Source organism: Toxorhynchites rutilus, chromosome 1, assembly GCF_029784135.1.
Source record: "Toxorhynchites rutilus septentrionalis strain SRP chromosome 1, ASM2978413v1, whole genome shotgun sequence".
In the NCBI taxonomy this organism is placed as follows: Eukaryota; Metazoa; Arthropoda; class Insecta; order Diptera; family Culicidae; genus Toxorhynchites; species Toxorhynchites rutilus.
In genome coordinates, this window is record NC_073744.1 from 81,679,925 (window position 1) to 81,695,220 (window position 15,296).

Genomic DNA, 15,296 nt, shown 5'->3' on the forward strand with positions numbered 1-15,296 from the left:
CGAAGAAAAATGTGACATTGTTTAGCAACATGAGTCAAGCCGTGATCTCCATAATTTGCAAGTATTACAAATGCAGTGCTGGTATTAACAACCCCAAGTGTAACCGTAATAAACTACGTTGTTCAACATCAACAGTAATAGAGAAAATACGTTTACTGGGATATACCCATCCGTTGGATGATACAATGCGAATTTGTGAATCTTATTTGGCAGTGATTTGGCACAATAGGTGTGTTCCAAAGAAAGATAGACGTATAGATGAGGATAAAAATAACCGAAATATTGAAGATTCACAAGCTCCATCAAATGGGCTGGGGTTCGATAATGCATATGTGTGGTAATGTTGGCAATAGTTAGAAAATGCATCAGTTTTGTCTGAGTATAAATGGAGTAGTGCCAGAACTGATACATTGGACTTATGAGAATGGTACCAATGCTGATGCACTTGCCAATACTACCGCACCTATCCTATATTGGTTTTAATTTCTAACAGTAGCCATACAACTCAATATAACTTACTTATCATTCAATGTTATATATTATGAAGTGGTATTGTCCAATCAAAGTCTTCAAAATCCTCAACCATCGACAAGTAACCGTGTAAATTCACAGACCATTTGAATTGAAATCGATTTTTTCTCAGTGTAGGGTTTTAAAAAATATTTTTTCAGTATTTTTGTCTAAAAATTCAATTATTTTCTTAAAGCGCTTCCATAGATTACTTTTTTGTAGGACCATTTTCGAGTAAAAAAATTATAAAAAGATGATCAAAAATATTCAGCCCTTTCCAAATGTTAGTCTAGATAAATTTTCGGAAAACTAAGTAAGCCAAGTTGCTTAATTAGGTAAGGTCTTCACGCCCAGAAAGTTTAATTAAGTTCTGAGAGGGTCATGCCAATCCCATATACGAGCTGGCGCGAAATCCGTCAATTGAAGTTCTTCTTAAAAAGTGCATCTTACTCCCACATCCCCTACGAGGTGGCACCTATCCCAATGAACGCAGTACTCATGAATTAGTTGCATTTCGAATGTTGAATCAACAAAAATAAAACCAAAAATAATTAAGGTGTTTATTTCGGTTTGATTGATTCTTTTATTTCTAAACAATTATCACAAATATGGGAACTTTTTGGTACATTAGTTTTCATATATTTGTTCCTGGTCATTTAGTCGAATATCGAATATTGAAGTTGTAATGATAAAGATCATTTTGTTAACCGCTGATGCTCCCTATTGTAAGTATATACATGACACAAATTTAATTCACAGCTAAAGTCTGATATTACATCTCGCAACCTTCCATTCTTTCGATTACTCTTGCTATAAAAAACACAAATGCACTACGATTGTCCCATACTCATTCCAGATGATGCCATCGAAAAAAGTTGAATCCTTTAGAGCGAAGTAATTGCTTCGCCCGGCCTTAGCTAAACCTTTTCAATTTCTGTTTGCTGGCTAGTGATATTGGTGATTTCAGCCAGGTTCGTACTGTCACGTATCGTGTAGGTCCGCTTGGAACTTCGCTGGCTGTAGCTACGGTCTAGGTCTACATCGTTAGAACAACACAGCTGCCGGAAAACACAGATGTAGCACGCGAGCAGGGATGTCATAAGCACGGTACCGATTATAACCGTTATCACTAGGAGCACGCTTACCTCACCCTCCATGGTCAACTGGAGCAGCAAAAACACAGGTGATATGTATTCGTATTCAAGGGCGTAGCAAATATTGGCAGACTGCTTTTATCTGAGTCTTCGAGGTGGTTGTTGATGAATTAGTATGAAGCTGCGAAATGAACAAGGGAAATAAACGTAAATTCAGAAAGTTCAAATCAGATCCTGTGTACATTGAACGTTAGTCATAGATTTAGTTCGTCGTAATTGTATAGTATGAAAGTTGGGGTGATTTGATAGCCATGTCTCATAATTTTTTTTTAGCATTTAATTAACTGTACTGCGGTTGCACCCAAATAGTTCAGATCACACTAATTAATGAGGACGAATGTTTGCCATCGACAACAATTACCTTTCCCTGTAAAGCGCTTCCTAACTTTTTCAGGAATTCTCTCGGTGTTCTCCTCGTTCACTGAGTTCCGATTGATGCCAGTGGATAATAAGCTCGTATAATAATGTCGATTCTCTAACATTGACGATTTTCATAACATTCGTTGTATTGATGAAATGTGATGAAATGAACGAAACAGTTCATTGAATGAAGTTTATCCTGTGTATGAGAAATGAAAAACAACCTTTATGAAGAGTAAAATGTTTTAACAATGTATGCAAGCTGGGTTTATGTTCAATCAAAATTCTGTATTTTATTTATAGTACGAGGTTTGTTCAAAAAGTATCGGAAATTTTGACGTTGGTCTACGTCTTCAGGAAGGGTGCAAAATCAGAAAATAGGTCAAGTTTTCATGAAATAAAGTTAACGTTGATAACTATTTTCACCGCGAATGAATTCTGATGATTTGCACACCAATCGAATCGGAAATTCGGAAAGGTTTGTTTGCTAAGCTACACTGATGGGCGCAGACAAATCCACCCCCACTTGAAATCAAAGTATTCCAGTATTAAAAGTTTTTTCAAACTTTTCGGTATTCCAGTTAATACTACGTAAAAGCAGGTAATTAGTAGACCATTTTGCCATTACAGTATCATTGATTCATTTTTTGAAGAAACAAAAAGTGATTTCTGTTACTAAATGGGTACTTTTAGGTATGACATAAAAAATTTATTTGTGTAACAACCGTTTTTTCTCATCGATGCACCCCTCAGTTTTGACACCTGTTTGTTTACATCTGACACAAAAATATAGTTTTCGTAGCTTTTTAGTCAACTTTTCGTGCGTAGTGAAGTGCTTTGGACGCTGAGGGACTTTCCGAAGAATGGGTGGAAAGCAAAACTCAACACAGGTCCGAAATTTGATTGTGCGTGATTTCCAGCGTAAGGAGTTTCAACGAAACATTGCTGGGAAGTATGGGTCACCCGTGCTGCGGTCCAGCTGGTCATTCTGAAGCATAAGATGCTCGGCAGTGTGGCCGATCGGTCGGGAATAGGACCGAAACGTAAGGCTATTGCAAGAACGGACACGCTAATCATCCGGGAAGTAAAGAAAAACCCACGAACGACCATTCGAGCGATTAAAGAAAGGTTGGATCTGAAACTTTCCAATCGCACTATTCACCTGGTGGAACGATCCCTAAAGAGCTTTTCGCCAAAAAGCAACCGATGATCAGCAACTCCAACAAATAAAAACGATTTCAGTGTGCGAGTGAGCATGCCAACAAGCCGCTGAAGTTCTGGAAGTGCGTTTGGTCGGACGAGTCCAACTTCGAGCTGTTCATGTTATCTACAACCTACTATGAAGCACGATGGTGAAAACATCATGGTGTGGGGCTATTTCTCGTGGGCTGGGGGTGTGAAACTTAGTGTAGGCCAACGATATTATGGCTGCAGATGGTCATATCGACATTTTGTGCGAAAAACTGGAATAATCCAAACTGAGAATGGGGCTGAAGGATAATTACACCTTCCAGCAAGATAATGACTCGAAGCGTACTGTGAAAACAGCAGCATTATTCCGATCGACCCGGATCAAACCAATCGTGTGGTCATCCCGAAGCCCCGACTTTAATCCTAATGAGAATTTATAGGCGATTTTGGACAACAATGTAGAAAAAACTGACGTTACGAACAAGCATAACTATTTTGCTGCATTGAAGATGTCTTGGGACGAGCTGGACTCCCAACATCTCCGGAACCGCATGGAGAGTATGCCAAAGTGTTGTCAATTGGTTATCGGAACCAAAGTGGGTCATATTCACTATTTATTATATTTTGTTTTTATTTTTTTTTCAATAAACCATGAAGTGGATTTTTTTATGCCATACCCTAAAAGTACCCATTTAGGAACAAAAGTAATGTTTTGTTTGTATAAAAAATTATTCAACGATAGTGAAATAGCAAAATGATCTACTAATTATTTTACGTAGTATTGAATGGAATACCTTGAAGAATAAAAAACATTCAATATTAGAACACTTTGATTTCAAATGGGGGTGCATTATCTAAATGAAAATTCCTCATAATGATTGTGGCACAAGCAATCTATGATTTCATAGTTATATTCTAAAAAGGGCAAGTAATGTAGCAATAATGATGCAACATGCAACGTTGCATCTAACAGACAAATAAATTACGTGACTTTGCGAGATTTTTATTAGGGTAAGTCTAGGTAGCAATCAGCCAATGTCATAACAGTTCGGCTGAAAAGTTCATAAGGGTAACGTCTAGATGGCGCCTCTTGCAAAAATCTACATAACTATCACAAAGCACCATCTTTCAATGGATACGTGTTAAAATTTGACAGCAATCGGTCGATTGGTTCGTGTGTTACAGCATTGGCAGTGAAGCAACATTTGTTATTGTGAAAAAATGGAAAAATCACAAAACAATGAAAACGATGGCAAAATTGCATGAATTGGGCTTCGAATTGCTTCCGCATCCACCGTATACTCCAGATCTGGCCCCAGCGATTATGTTCTGTTCGCAGACCTGAAGAGAATGCTCGCTGGTAAGAAATTTAAGACCAATGATGAAGTGATTACCGAAACTGAGGCCTATTTTGGAAAAACCGAAAGAGTACTATGAAAATGGTATCGAAAAGTTGCAAAATCACTATAATCGCTGTATCGCCCTCGAAGGCAATTATGTTGAATAATGAAATTGAATTTTGCAAAAAAAAAATAATTTTACTGTATTACCTTATAAACTTTCCAGCCGAACTGTTATGTTAAAGGTGAGAGTTAATTTGAAAATCTCGATCGTGCAGCTCAGTGCAGACGATAGTTGATAGTTGTTGAGTAGTATTCTAGGGTTTGCTATGAAGTATGTTGTACCCATAAAACAACAAACTCTCTGTAGCGAGGATTTTTTTCTATTTAATCTCCGTTTGATGGTAGCTTGGTAACACGGTGAGAGCGTAAAAGCAAAATTCTCAGCTTCTATTAACCAGTTTTGTTCCTGAAAGCGAGCTGTCAACATCACATTGGATACTCGATAGTGTGTCATGTTGTGAATGTAATCATGGTACAGAGATTACCCTTACTTAACCATTTGTCGATACGTTTCCTGATTTTTCCACTAAAACTCTTCATTATAATATACAAACTTTATGAAACACATTTTTCAAACGTAATTTTTATTTGCAACGTGGGTTCATTTAACCCGCGTTGCGTTAATTTATTGTCTTTGTCGCTTCTCATACTCGGAAAACGAAGCTCATTGTCATCACGTGGATGGTGGTGATGAAACAAAAATGAAATCACCCGTACGCGTACCTTGTTCTTGAAAATTATTTCAAATATTTCTATGCATTCTAAAATGATATCTTAGGTGATAAACAAGTGGATTAATTAATATAATTCCGTAGTTCTGCGTCAAAAATGCGGCCGTTTCCTTGACACAACACCTTACAATTTGAAATTTCCGTGTGTTGCGAATATTTGATTTTAGCCTTTTTTTTGTGGCGTTATGGTTGTATCTCACTAATCTCGACAAGTTTGGCCATTCCGACTGTTCGGTTTATTTTTGACAGTTGCTTTGTTTGCAGGTGTTTTGGCCCGTTTTCGAATTTTATCTATTCCAAAGAATGAATCAAAGAACCTGTATTTTGTGTGAAAAATGCGCGGACGCATTCTGAACGCAGAATGTGGCATATGGAGAGGCTAACTTGGACCCGAGCAACGTTTATCGATTGTACAAAATGTTCTTAGATGACTGAGGAGAGCTGTCAAAAGTTAACTGAACATTCAAAATGGCCAGCATAAGTGAGAGCGAGTTTGTGTTAATAGTGTGTTCGGATGAATTGGCTTTTTCCGATAGATCATTTAATTTTCGTGGATTCCAGCATTGTTTCCATATAGATAGTGGCATCAAAGTACAGCACATTTCAAGCCGAATGTAAAGAAGGTATTTTCCGCAGTGAGAGCTGTGTTTTCGATGGAGAACGTAAGATGAAAATTTGTTGTACTAAAGAGTTCATTCTAAAATTTCTAGAATGGTTGTTCTCGCCGTTCTGTTGTCAGACCGATAAAGTGGTTTTCAGATTTTCATGAACATTGGTAGTTCTGTTCGCCACAATATTGTTTTCGTATTGGGATTTGAAAGCATACTTTCAGAGTATATTCAGCACAGTTCAGGTTTTCAATTTACCCCGCTCTACGGTCTGCACCCGGATACACGATTTGGGGGTGCAAAATGATCCGAAAAATTTCAAACAAAAATAATGTAAATGTGAAAAAAGCTCAGCTTTCAAGAAAAAATATTAAAAAATATGTCACCCTTGGTCCCGAGACCATGTAGACTATAAAAAACAAGTACAATCAATGATTATGAAAACATAACCCGATTTTTTTTGCAAGTGTTGTATTTTTTCAAATAGGACTATAATATACTTCATTTTGATATGTCAACCATTTTAATCGGGTCAGTAGTTTGAAAGTTATGAATTTTTGAAGAAAAGGGGAAAAAATTGATTATTCGGACCACCCTAAAATGGAAATGGTCACTCTTATTAAAAAAAATACGGGTCTAATATTTTGCGGTAAAAATCAAAAATACCACTTTTTACGAAAATCTGAGAACCACTGTATCGGTTTGGCATGGAATGGCTGTGTATATAGATAATAAAATTATGTTTCTCCTAGACTGGCCTATCATTTTTCAATATACTTCAATGCAGTATCGTAAATGTTCCAACAGTGTTAAGAATTTTAGTCTCCTGTATTTAACTTTAATCGTCTAGTTTTCACATAGAACTATGCATTTCTGTAAGAGTGCCAAATCAGAAAACATGTGACGTTTTTATGAAATAGTTTCAACATTAATATTTATTTTAATCGGATGTTGATGACTTGCATACCAATTGAATTGGAAATTTTCTAAAAATTGGTACGTGATACATTACGATTCCCTATGTCGTAAATGGCTTTAATCAGGGGGTTTCAGATCTTTATCTCTGCGAAGCACTTTTTACAGCCAACATATTCTACGAAGCAATCGCTTTTTTTAATCAATAAAAATGTATTTTTCGCAAATCTTACACTTTTGTGCTGAAAAACGTTGTTCCACCCAAGCCATTTCTTCTATGATATTCTCCTGGAAAATATTATTGAAAACTGTCCAACAAATCCTGCAAATTACATGTTTAATGATATCGACGAAAACGAAAACAAACCCTGTTTGCGTTAAAAGCTGGGAACAGTTCGATTTCAGTTTCGCATCGCAATTACACGACAAATAGGCCAGAATTCAACTTATCTCTGATGGGAGCAACCAAATTCTTTTCAAATAAATCGTGGTAGAAATGGACAATACTGCAAGTATTTTTTCTTTATACTCAACATACGGGACAAATTGATAAAAGGACGGAACGATGAAAAATGGTCGGAAAAACGCAACTGCCCCGTTCGAAACGGTACGTTTGGTTAGCCTTCTCATAACTGTCTAGCCATAAACTAGAACCTCCATGCTGTTAAGTGTTATTTTGTGGTTGGGACAACACTTACCTTCCCATGTATGGTGAACTTCTATTTTTGATATCTAATTCAACATCGAATAGCATCATGGCGTTTTCAGGTTTTTTAAAATTTCTTGGAATCTATGAATAAATAGAATGAATAAATAATAAAGTATATGTTTGTACACAGAAAGAAGACTAACAGAGAGATATATCTGGAGGTGTCGTGTTTTCACACTCATTCACATTCACATAAACTTTTCACACAATGCAATCCCAGAATATAATATGAAAAAAAAGATTGTTATAATTTTGGATGATAGAGAAATGCTCTCTGTGTAGGACGATTTCAGTTATTTGTAACGATTCCTTTCAAGCAGTTACGTCAGCGACAGACACCTAACATACCGGAAACATGTGTTCTCATCTGTTTTTTTATCCCACACAACAGTAGTAAATCATAATTTGAGAGGACGACATGTGTGTTTGCATTTTTTTTCGAATTGTCGGCATGTAAACCGTATAATGTTATACTCATCGCTTCCAACCGCTTTTGTAATGTAAAAACATATTGACTCACGAAGTAATTATTGATTAGGTCAATAAATCTGCAATGGATGTCGAGTTTAACAAAATGGGGGTTCTAGAATTGGATTGTCACTCCACATTATACGACACATTCAACAAAAAATGCTCATTGATAACACGTCGCATAATTTAACAAAAGTTTATTGCGCGCAATGGCTCCGTAGCTGGTATGTGATATAAACTGGCTTCAGGTGAAAGATAACAGTAATAAAGTTGCTACACTGAACTCTTCATAATATTGATACATTCGTTAAACTTCCCAAACAAATTCAATATATGTTATAAAAGCAGACATATGTTACGGTCTTTCCAGACCGAGCAAAAATTCATGCAGAAATATATCTTCGTTCCGGTAATATAATCTTGAAAGAGATAAATCGGCAGCTCGAGGGTGAAGATATTTAACTAACCCACGAAACTGGCATACTTCCTCCGGCTAAACATAAGGCAGTAGTATACGGGAGTTGGGGTGGCGTGAAACGGGTTTGATGATTCTCCTTTGCGTTTTTCGGTGCTGAATTTATCACGGGTTGTGTTCTCATTAGTAAGTCATGCGATGATGGAATGTAGGGGAACCGCGGGTAATACGGACAGTGGGGGTAATATGGATAGGTGGTTGATTTGTATAGTCCCCACTATATGTCCATATTACCCGCATCGAAAACAATGTGGTACTTTTCGGTCTGTTTTAATTTCAGTAAAAAACATTGAAAAACACTTTTTTATAAAATATTTGGCCAATTAGGTAGAAAAACAGTATATTGAATTGCAAGAAACTGCATCGAAGTTTTGGGAAACATGAGTTCCCAAAGATATAATTGATATTCTTCTAAACATGTCCGTTTTACCCCCACCTCCCCTAACATCGTTTTGGCTGCGAAACATGAGAATACATAAGTTGCTTCGCTTTCTGGTTGAACACCGTTCCAATTCTTCACTTAGCACGGTTCGGTACACATTGAGCATCATTGAATGTTATGGTGACACCATCATTGCCTAGCGCCAAACATATTTTGACCGATATAGCGTGAAGTGTTGTTGGAATTTTGCTAGTACTATATTGAATTATTGACACGGTAGCATTTGGATAGAATATTTTGTAATTTAACTAGATTTTGTAGCTTTCTGCCCTTCATATCGTTTATCTTGTAGTATACGATGATCATCATCATTGAACAAAATGCATTTATGTTTAGCATATATTGATAATGGCCTTGTTAGACATTTCGCACACATCTTCATCTGTTCATCTATGCCAAATTTTCATTAGGATATAACAAATTATTTCAATATTTTAACGAGGCGTGGGATCTCATAAAATAAATAATCCATCATCATGACATATAATATATGTTTTGATTTTATGAAGTGCACAGGCACAATTCAATGCAATGTTCATGGCAGTAGAATTTCATTTCATTCACTCAAACACCAGTGTTTCATTTGCCAAACATTATTGAAACCATTTTTCATTCATTCGGTGATAACATGTTTGTGTTGTGCTGTTTTCTGATGCTGAACACCACTTCTAGCCTTGGTCAAATATGTATTTTATAAGCGAGACCACTATTGCAGTAAGCTTTCTTAAGTTTACGAGCGTTTCGTGTTTAGAATATGTCTTGTATGTAGAAACACCTACCAACTTCTTATGAGGTTATGTACGTAATCCCCCACTCAAACCTTTTCAGTCTCTGATTCTCTCCAGTTCCTTTATTGAATGTTTGTTAGTTAAAATATGCATCACGAATCTGAGCATCCGAAACACAAAAATGCATCGATGGAATCAGGTGAAGCAGGCATACACAGTGTGTCAATTAAGCTGTGGGACCTGTAGTGAAACTTAAATTTAATTTGGAACAAGTTATCTCATATTCTTCTTCAAAATATTCCTACAGCCATTTAAAAGCAATTAGAATGCGTGTTCTAGCTCATTTTGAGGAATAGATTTCAACGGTTCAGTTGAAGCCTGTCTATCCAATTTGCTTATTTTTTGGGAAAAGGAAAAAAATCACACCTCTGGATTCTTATGTTTGAGTTGAATTCGACGGATTCTGGCTATTTAATGCTTATGAGCTCTGAGATAATATTCTCCAGTAGGTCAGTTGAAACAAAATTCTTAGATTCCATATTTTGTTGGTTGTTGAACTGTATTTGATAAAATCATAAAGGTTTTGTTCAGTTGAGTGGCTGAAACTGTCTGATATTATCACTGGCGATGTTTGCTAACGACATCGAATGTGTTTCAGGGCATCTTTAGAAAAAAATAGTGAATAAGAACACCAACCTATTTTTCGAATATAACAACGCTCGACATTATACAGCATGAAAACATATTGAAATGAGCAGGACATGGCTCATGTACACCCAAAATTGATTTTAAGCTCATGTTTTGTCATCCCGATTTATGACATTAAATGAGACATAACATAACAGAAAATGTCATGACTCACAAATACTGGTAAGCATTTGTATAATATACATGGTACAGCAATATAAGATTAATACGAGCGGGCGAAACGAAAGACAAATAAGCTTTCCGCATACTTTGCCACATACACGGTCCAGACCGAGATAGATATTGTTCTTTATTATTGTCTTTATTATTATTTATTCATCATTTGACATCAAGGTCTTTATGAAACTTACTACATAAATTAAAATGGACACGCGGAAAATAAACGTTGACGAAATGTACAAGTAGACACATTAAAATCAAACAAATTGTATGCTACATGAAGACGTCTACAAACAAAATTAATTGGATCGTGTGAGCCATATCGGGTATTCCTGCGTGTAGCTTGGATAATTTGCCTAGATCGCAGAACTCGTTCAGGTGCATATATGCGCATGCGACCCAGTAGCTCAGAACTGTCAATTTAAGCCCGTAGGATCTTCGCTCCGAATACAGCTTGATTGATAGCACGCCGAATTTGAAGGGGTTCAATATGCAACAGTGCAACAGGTGGGAGATTCATCGGGTCACGCCAAGGCAGGTTATTCAGTGCCCGCCTCACAAATCTCCTTTGCACGGACTCAATTCTCGCAATCCACACTGCTTCAAATGGACACCAAACGACAGATGCATACTCCAGAATTGGCCTGACTAGCGAACAGTAGAGAGCACGCAAACACAAGGGATCAACAAAACCTTCGGCGACTTTTAAGATAAACCCTAATTGACGATTGGCTTTATCAATTATAGCTGTGTATTGCAGTTTGAAAGAGAGTCGATAATCCAATAACACTCCAAGATCCTTAACTTTCTCGATGCGTTCAAGTAGTTCTCCACGAATGGTGTAGTTGTATATGATAGGCCTTTTACATCTCCGGAAGGTTATAATCGAACATTTAGCGACACTCACTTCGAGAAAGTTTATAGTGCACCACAAACACAAAACGATCCAAGAGCTCCTGCAGCTCTCTGTAGTCAGCTTCATTTTGAACAATTAGAAAAATTTTAAGATCGTCAGCATAAATCAGTAGCCCACCGTTTCGCAGAGGAGTTACCACATCATTGAAGTACAGTGTGAACAGCAATGGACCTAGATTACTGCCTTGTGGTACACCAGAACGTGGCGAGAAAAGCGCCGATTCACAGGATCCAGTTTTGACGCAAAGTTGCCTGTTGCGCAGATACGAATGAAGCCAGTTGCACATTCTCTCCGAAACTCCGAGTCGACATAGTTTAGCCAGTAGGATTTCGTGATTTACGGTATCGAAAGCAGCTTTGATATCCATGTACACTGCATCCACCTGTAATCCGTCGTCCATCGCACCGATGCAAGTCGAAGTGAATTCGCAAAGATTACTCTCTACTGATCGCTTTGGATAAAATCCGTGCTGGAAAGCACTAATGTAGCTTCTGCATGAACTAAACAAGACAGCATTCACAATAGATTCTAGACATTTTGATCCCGCCGACAACGATGTTATGCCACGGTAGTTCGAGATGTCGGTTTTGTCGCCCTTCTTGAACATAGGAATCATATAAGACGATTTCCAGACAGTCGGAAGTTTTTGTTGTTGGAGAGAGCGATTGAAAATAATTTGAAGAGGTCGTAGTACCAAGGTCTTGCATCTCTTAAAAACGCAAGAGGGAATCTTATCCGGCCCGGGATTGTAGGAGAACTTGATTTTATTTATCGCAGACTCTACCATCTCTTCGGTAATTTCGAAAACGTCGAAATCAATAACGTCTCTAAGGGTTCCATTGATCGCTGTTGTCTTTTCGTCCTCAGTGGGAATACTATCTACGAAAACACTTTTAAAATGTTGCGCGAATAGGTCGCACTTCGCTTGTGGAGTTTTGACCGACGAATCTCCAAGATGCATAACGGTTGGTAGCCCGAACTCTTTGCGTTTAGAATTTACAAAACTCCAGAACCGTTTTGGATTTCGGCGAAGATCGTCCTGTCTTCTCTTAACGTAACGTTTGTATAGAAAGCGATTGTCTCCACGATATATTCGACTGGCCTCATTGAATTGGCGTTTAAGGATGGGACATCTTTGGCGGCAGAAGAGTTTCCAAAATTTGACGCGCCTTTTGCGTAGTGTTCGAAGACGATCATTAGACCATGCGGGATTTCTTGGTGGGCTGCTACGTGGCACAGTCTGTGTTATGCAACTCATATTCTTATGGTTGAAGCTGTTGGTGGCACCAGTCTTCCGACAAACACTTACACATGTCCACGCGATGTGAAAATTACATGCCTTTGTTTGAATTCGAACATGATTTTCGCTAGTGTTGAATGTCTATCCCAAACGCGAACAATGATACACAAACATAAACATTGTAAACAAACACGATGTTTATAATTCAAGAACATCATGTACAAAGGAGGCGATCTGGCGTAGTGGTAACATCCATGCCTCTCACGCTAAAGGTCACGAGTTCAATTCTCACTCCCGACATTCTTCCAAAAATGGAAGTAAAAGTGACGAACCAGCCTAATGAGTTGAAAATCACTATAATACTGATAAAAAAAAAAAAAAAAAAATCATGTACAAACATATCACCCGATGTCGCAGTATTCATTGCTTTCGTTTCGTTTCTTTTCACGCACGGAAAGAAATTATTCATCCTAAAATATTTCTTCGTAGAATACTTTTTCACAGAAACGAACTTGAAATTTAGTTCGCATTACAAAAATTGCATGAACTAAGAGGCTATGAGTTCATGCACATTTTGCAAGTCTGATTATATAATCCTTGGTTTCGTGCAAAGAAAACATTCTCTGAATAGAAAGAAGTTTCTATGAGATTTTTTTGCGTTCATGTTGCCAATTGAAGTCTGGGGAAGCGACTGCACAGAGGGCGACGTCGTACAAATGCTGGCCAAATAAATAAATAATTATCCAAAAAATAGTTTTAGATGCATGTTGATATTTTTATGAAAGTTTGATTAGGGCGTTCAAAAAACCAATTCCAAAAAAATCATTTTGCAGGGTAATGTTTCTGAAAAATTTCTGCATCAAACGCATAAAATCATGAAACCAATTGCAAACTGCAAAATATTATTTCACCATGAAACTAGTTTTGGTTTTTTTATATTTTCTGAACAAAATGTGATTTATCATGCACATTTAAATTTGCGTTTAACCCTCATTTTCAGGGGGAACGAATTTTCTGGGGATGCAATTTTTCTAAAATGGTTTGGAAGCGTTTGCAGGATGAAAAAATGGATGCAAAGAGAACTCATTTTTGGTAAAATGGAAATGGGACTGTTATGCCTTTTTGTGCAGTATAGTAAGAAGCTGGGGCGAGTAAAGGGATATTTTTCAGTTTAGCGCAGCATAATTGATTTTATCTTAACAGTATTAATTTGAAATCACTGATTTGGGTAATTTAAATTTATGATATTATATTATTATATATATTCTGAAACCTCCTTCAAGTTTGTTGATATAGAAAAAAAGTAAAACGAGAGTCGTTCAACAAGTTTTTTTTTAAATTTATTATAAGGGAATAAAAATAAAAAAAAACAAGAATAAAAAAATGTATGGTGCTCCAAATTAAAAAAAACGCAGCATTCAATTATTAATTTGAGACACAGCCATTGGTAGGAGATCTTGATTGCATCTTATAATCATCATATCATTCAACAGACATTCGCAGACGCCGTTGATCAAGTAGTATTTTGACTGCTGAAAAGCAACGTTCCACCGTAACTTGAGTTGCTGGTACAGCTAATGCGGTCATAGCCAAGTCATACAACTTTTTTTTATCAAATTAATTTACATTTAAGGGAGCTTTCCTGGACCCCATTTGGTATTAAGGGTACTATTCAAAATTACGCAATGTGGTAAGGAATGGAAAGTCCGCATAAGACTTCAATTCATATAAAATATGGGTTAAAAGTGGGCAGGGATGGAAAATAATATGGCATTGGTTTTGTTGTTGTTGTTGTTGTTTTTTGCTTTGGATTGGATTGTTGTTGTTGTTTTTTTGCTTTGGATTGATTTGTCTCGAATGAGACTTTCTAGGTTTTGATGTAAACTACAACTACAACAAACGAATCTGCGAAATAAATACTGATCCATTTTTTTCCCTGATCGACTAAAAGAGTTAATGCATGTATTACGCAAATTGTGAATAGTCCTTAGCATAATTGTGCACATATTAGGTTGGGGAAAAAGTTATTCATTATTTTCACGGTAGCTGGCTTTAGTGATCAATATCTGGCGTAATATCGATCATACAATTTTGAGTTTAGGCTCGTTGTAAAGGTGACATTTCACACTAAAAAATCTTTTGCTGTTTTCTGTTTGTTCCATTCAGTATTGAGTTACAGGGTGTTAACAATGGAGGTCAACAAAGAGAAAATTCAGAACATTTTACACCCTTTCTTTTATAAATGCGAAAATTCAAGCCAGGCCGATACTACAACAGCAAAATACATGCAATTTAATTAATCTTTTAATTTTTATTTTTTTATTAGTTTTTTTGAAAATTGTTTACCGTCTTTTTCTCGCATTGCAAAATTTCAATCATCAGAAGAAGATCAGAAGAAGATTGTAACAATCTATTGCTCGAGTTTTTCGCCAATAAGGACCAAGACCTCTATGATAGAGACATTATGAAGCTACCTTTAGAATAGCAACAAATTTTACAACAAAACGGTGTATATTTGACCCAAACCGGACAATCCGAAATATAAAAAATAATTCACTCAAAAATAATGGATTACT

At 36.7% G+C, this 15,296-nt stretch overlaps 1 long non-coding RNA gene across 2 annotated transcripts in view; it reads right to left on the bottom strand.

Moving 5' to 3' along the window:
* Positions 1-1,428: 1,428 nt before the first annotated feature.
* LOC129766504 (uncharacterized) overlaps positions 1,429-15,296 on the bottom strand; it is a 28,321-nt gene continuing 14,453 nt past the window's right edge. The window contains exons 2-3 of one of the 2 annotated variants that reach the window (XR_008741465.1): positions 1,656-1,785; positions 1,429-1,568 (exon numbers count right to left, since the gene is read on the bottom strand). This is a non-coding gene — a long non-coding RNA (uncharacterized LOC129766504). Of the gene's footprint in view, positions 1,569-1,655; positions 1,786-2,031; positions 2,224-7,570; positions 7,663-15,296 lie in introns of those variants that run through there. The other variant, XR_008741464.1, reaches the window with a different exon arrangement.